Raw genomic sequence first — 5,247 nt, 5'->3', positions numbered from 1 at the left:
CTGGGCCTGTGCTTCTCTTGGGAGAAGGCCTGGGCGCGCTGGATGCGGTCTCTCAGGGCTTGGAATCGCTCTTCCTGGGACTCCTGAGGAAGCTGCAGTTCTGGCGGGACCTGGCGCAGGGACTGGCGCTCTGGCCGCAGAGTCTCCGCTTCCCTGGCGGCTTCCCAGTCCGGGTGGCAGTGGCTGCTCCTGGTCCCACCTGTATCCCAGAGCCACCGCTGCGGATCGGGTTCGGCCAGGAGGTGGCCAGGCTTGGCCCTGCTCCCGCGGGGGCATCCCACGCTCCACGGGATCCTCGAAGCTGTTCAGGCCACTTCCACCGCTGCCTCTGAAGTCGTCGTGGTGTCATGGTGGTCGTCGACATCGCCACCATAGGCGTCTTGCAGGCTGATGCTGCGGCAGAGCACACTCTAGTCCTTTGGGTCGCCCCTTGGCAGGGGTGTGTCCTCGCTCTCCTCTGCAGCATTTCCCGGCACGAGACCCAATGGATCAGCCCAGTCCTGCGGGCCAAGCTCGGGTCAGTCCCCACCGGGAACAGATCTGGGCACTTGTCCGTCAGGGCCATGGGGAAGGCCATGAGGAGCCTGTTTCCTCGCGTCCTTGACTGTCTTCCGGAAGCGAGTGTAGGCCAGAACGACGGCAGCAATGGGCAAAGAGGAGAGTTTCTTCAGTCTGGCGCAGCTTGTGAGGGTCAGTGTCGGTGGCCAGGCGAGCCCGCAGCTCCTACAGAGTTCGCTGCTGCCAGTCTGGCTCCATCTCCTTTGCTGTGAACCCCTCCCCCGTTCTGAGGGGGTTCTGGGGGTGCGCGTGGGCGCCGCGGGGGGAGCTGAGTGGACTGGGGCCACGCAGTTCGTCCTTGGTGGCAGCTGGCACTGGCTAGCACTGGCACTGGGTCGGGTCTAGCAGGTCCTCCTCCCTCAGGGCTGGGCGGCTCTGCTTCTGGTCTTGGGGGCGGGACGTTCTCTCAGCCTGCTGGCGAGCAAGAAGACAGTCTGGCCTGGGACTCTGAGCAGGGACTCAGCAGGCCATTAAATAGGTGCCTAGGGTCGAAGCCACGCCCACACGGACCCCGGCAGCCATTCCTGGCCCCGCCTTCGCCCCGCCCTTGGGAGACTGCCTTCCAGACCCACCTGAACCACCAGTAACCTCACCGACCTAAGACCACAAAGGGTGAGAGAAGAGGGAGGGAGGGAGGGAGGGAGGGAAGGAAGGAAGTGTGGTATTCCCACCACATCAGTGGGACCGCCTCCACCCCGACCCTCACCGAGATCAGGCTGATCCCAGGGCTTTATACCCTCCCTAAGAGCAGCACGAAATGCAACAGTGGCATTTCTTCTCCCTAGCTGCCCTGGCTACAGGGCTGCTGCAAGATGCAATAGGAGCTGGAGGCAGTGGCGGAGTCCAGCAGCTCTCTTGTCTTCTCCTTCCACCGCCGCTAGAGTGTGGCTCTTCCTGGGCTAGGGGCCCAGGGATCAGCACCGCCTGTGCCTTCTCCTGGGAGAAGGCCTGGTGTGATTTCTTGGCCCTTGCTTAGGCAGGAGAGTCCTCCCGGCCTCTGGCGCCCACCCTGCCCTGGCCCTCATCCTTGCCCTTGCCCTTGCCCTTGCCTTCTCGGTGAGCTCTGCCCGCTGGTCTCTGGCCCCGGACACCTCTCCCCTGGACAGGGGTCCAGAATCGGCAACTTTAGGACTGTAGCATTAAAATTGAGCGATTTCCTAGTCTGGGTGGCAGTGGCTGCTCCAGTTCCCACCTGTCTCCAGGAGCCACACCAGGGTATCGAGTTCTGCATTGATGTGTCCGTGGTTGGCCCCAGAATAGACTGCTGCCTTCGAACTCACTGATTGACCCCAATGGCGCTTCTTCCTTGTAGTGAGGAGACCGGACTGCTGTGCCTGAAGAAGAAGGGCTGCCACATGTCTCTCTGAGTCTGTGTGAGTCTGAGTTTCTGTGTGTGTGTTGTTAGCGTGTGTTTGTGTGTGCGTCTGTCTGTATTTGGGTGGGGGGGAGGTGGGAGTGCCAGGTGTTTTTGCAGTAAGCATTAATATTATAAACTCAGAAATCGCTAGCAGCTCCCCTCTTTTGATGTTATAGAATTTTGTGCGGAGACTAAAGGGAGCTGAAAAGTGTCACTCTGCACTCGTTGTAGGGAAAACGGTTCTGGATCAGAAGGACAGGAACTAATAGCAGGGCCACAACAACATGCACCGTTTCATCCAGTGTATAACCCTCTGTAATTAGTGGGAGGGGGTGTTAGTGTCCGCAGGATCGCTAGGAAAATGCATACTCCAGACACCATGGACATGCATTGAGACTTGAGTGGCAAAGTTCTTAGGTCCTTATGTAAGTAATGTACATTCCAAGCTGGAGTCCAAGTCCCTACATCTGCATGTGGGACACACCAGTGTGTCAGGCTCTTGCTATTTTTGTGTTTTCTGAATGGGTTGGGGCTCCCTTGGGGGGCGTCAGCTCTTTTTGTTAGTTTTTGGATAAGCATCAGTACTGTAAACTCAATCAAGCAAACTCCCCAAATCACAGAGGTACATTTGGGAAACAACACATCAGTGGGGCCACCCCCTTCCCCACCCAGGGGTTTGTGCCCTAGCAAAGAGAAGCAGGAAGTGCTGGATACACACTGGATGAAATAGTGCATCCTGTTCTGGCCCTGCTGTTAGATCCTGTCCTTCCTGGTTCAAAAATGAATTCCTTATGAGGAGACCAGACTGACACATTTCTGCTCACTATAGTCACAGTACAAAATCCTATAACCTCAAAAGAGGTGTGGTGGTTTGAATGAAAATGTCCCCCATAGGCTTAAAGTATTTGGACATTTTGTCCCCAGATGATGGCACTGTTTTGGGAGGTTTTAGAAGGGAGTGGCTTCTGTAGCCAGAGCCCCACAGGCAAAGCTCCCCACAAAGGCAAGGGCGAGGGCCTGGTGAGCAACAGGGTCCAAGAGGAGCCTGCTGTCTCCCTGAGGGGCACGAAATCACACCAGGCCTTAGTCCAAGAGCGGGTGCTGCCATCATGGCCTGGTGCCAAGGAAGAGCTGCCCCCTACCGGCAGGAAAGAGAAGGCAAGAGAGTTACTGGATGTGGCAGCCAGCTCCTTCTGGCCATAGCAGCCGGCCAGCCCTGGCCCCAGGCAAATAACAAAGACCACAGGTGGGTAGGAGCCTACTTGCAGACACCCAAAGGAGCCAGGCTCACATCACTCAACAATCAAGAAAATATCCTACAGACATGGCCACAGGCCAATCCAACTGAGGAAATTCTTCAGTTGAGGTTCCCTCTACCCTGTTGTGTCAAGTTGAAAACTAAATAAATCCAAAACTCAAACCCTCTGTGAGATGTGTAGTTAGTAAAGATTCTTTCCCATTCTTTAGGTCACAAATTCAGTTGAATATTGGTGTCCTTTGAAGAACAGAAGCTTTTCAGTTTTATGATGTACCATTTATAAATTGTTAGTTTTAATGCCTCTTGGTATCAAGATTCTGTACAAAAAGTTCTACCTTGTACCTACGTTCTCCTTTGTATTTTCTACTTTCTCTTCTATCAGATTCAGCTATCAGGTCTTATACTGAGGCCCTTCATCTATTTGGAGGTTGTGTTTTGCACAGGGTGAGAGATCAGGCTCAAATTTCATTACTCTACATGTAGCTATCCAGTTTGGCCAGCACAATTTGTTCAAGATTATATAATCAATGTATATTTTTGGCTTCTTTATTAAAAATGGACAAACTTATATCTGGGCCCTCAATTGTATTGTATTGATCAATGTGTCGATTTTCATGTCAGTACCATGTTATTTTTCTTATTATTTCTCTGTAGTGCAGTTTGAAATTAGGGATGATGATACCTCCAGCAGCTCTGTTATTATTCAGAACTATTTTGGTTGTAATAGATATTTCCTGTTTCCATATGCAATTTCAGGATATTTGTTTTGTTTCCCAAATGGGAACTCATTCTGTTTCTTATGAGTACCTTTAAAAACCTATATTCAAGGTATTCTCATGCTTTGATATAAAAGAGTGAACAAACACTGTAGCCGGTATTCATGAGATTCTGTTCCCCACTACCATCCCTTAATCCTTTTTACTAATGTGAAGCCCTTCTCTGGTTCTCATTTACTAATCACAGGAGAGGAATGTCATTTCTGGAGTTCCCCCTGAGAAGAGGAAAGAAGATATATCTCTGGAAGAAGAAGAATTCTCAGTAATGGGAGTTTCCACCCTTGTCTCATTTTAACCCACCTCCTCTATCAATCTTTTCAAGTCCCTGATCTCCATGAAGGTAGATTTGAGACATAAAATTCTGTACTTTCCTCAATGCTTGCTTGGAATAAATCTGTTTCCTTCCATTAATTTCTACTAGTACATTTTTTCTTCTTTCTGAGACAGGGTCTTCCTGTAGGTCAAGCTGACCTGAAACTCGATATATAGATCAGACTAGCCTAGAGCTCACAGAGATCTGCTTGCCTCTCCCTCTTGAGTTCTACAATTATCGTATGTGCCACTATGCCAGGCTCTTCTACAATTTTGTTTCCCAATTAATTATACCCTTTGATTTTATATATCCATGCTTGGGTGGATCTCAGAAAATAACTGAAGGTGACTAGTAATGATCAGATACACAGAGAATAGAGACACATGTTCAAACATCTAAGTGTCTGTAGCATTAAAATTGAGCCTTTCTGTATGAAACATTATATTTTAAAATGAAATGCAGATTGTGAAAGAGAAGAACAGTTGGAAACAGGCATTGATAAGGGAGATACAGATAAAAATGGGGTTATGCCGTGTGTCGTGGCTCATGCCTATAGTCTCAGCACTGGGGAGTCAGAGATAGGCTGATTGCTCTGTGCATTCTAGGCCTGCCTGGTCTACCTAGTGAGTTTCAGGACAGCTGGGGCTACAGGGAGACCCTATTTTTTTTAATTGGGTTATTTTAAGGGGGGTATTATACAAGGAACCTTGGGGAGAAAGGGAAAGAAGGCGCTCAAGAGAGGTGGGACCATAGGAGAAAGTTGCATTTGGTAAAGTACCAATCAAGCATTTGTTTTTATACCCATAGGTTATTATAGCAGTCACTGTTTAGATGTTCTTGCTTCTTGCTGTGTGTTTTTTATAGTAGATGAAATTCCACTGAAACTGGCCAAAAGCCCATGGAAAACTGATGAGGCAGAGACCTGAATGTTCAGTGCCTTGCCACAATGGGAGGAAGATCATCTCACACCTACCACCTCTTCCAA

At 50.1% G+C, this 5,247-nt stretch overlaps 1 long non-coding RNA gene across 1 annotated transcript; it reads left to right on the top strand.

The window, feature by feature from the left end:
• The first annotated feature begins 276 nt into the window (after positions 1-276).
• Positions 277-4,313, top strand: LOC103745225. Its single transcript, XR_607745.2, has 3 exons — positions 277-1,170; positions 1,871-1,931; positions 4,137-4,313. It is a non-coding gene; the product is annotated as an uncharacterized LOC103745225 (long non-coding RNA).
• The last annotated feature ends 934 nt before the right edge of the window (positions 4,314-5,247 follow it).

Source organism: Nannospalax galili, unplaced genomic scaffold, assembly GCF_000622305.1.
Source record: "Nannospalax galili isolate Female #2095 unplaced genomic scaffold, S.galili_v1.0 scaffold461, whole genome shotgun sequence".
Classification (NCBI taxonomy): Eukaryota; Metazoa; Chordata; class Mammalia; order Rodentia; family Spalacidae; genus Nannospalax; species Nannospalax galili.
Note: the sequence above shows the minus strand (reverse complement) of the source record. Positions and strands in the feature narration are given on the sequence as shown.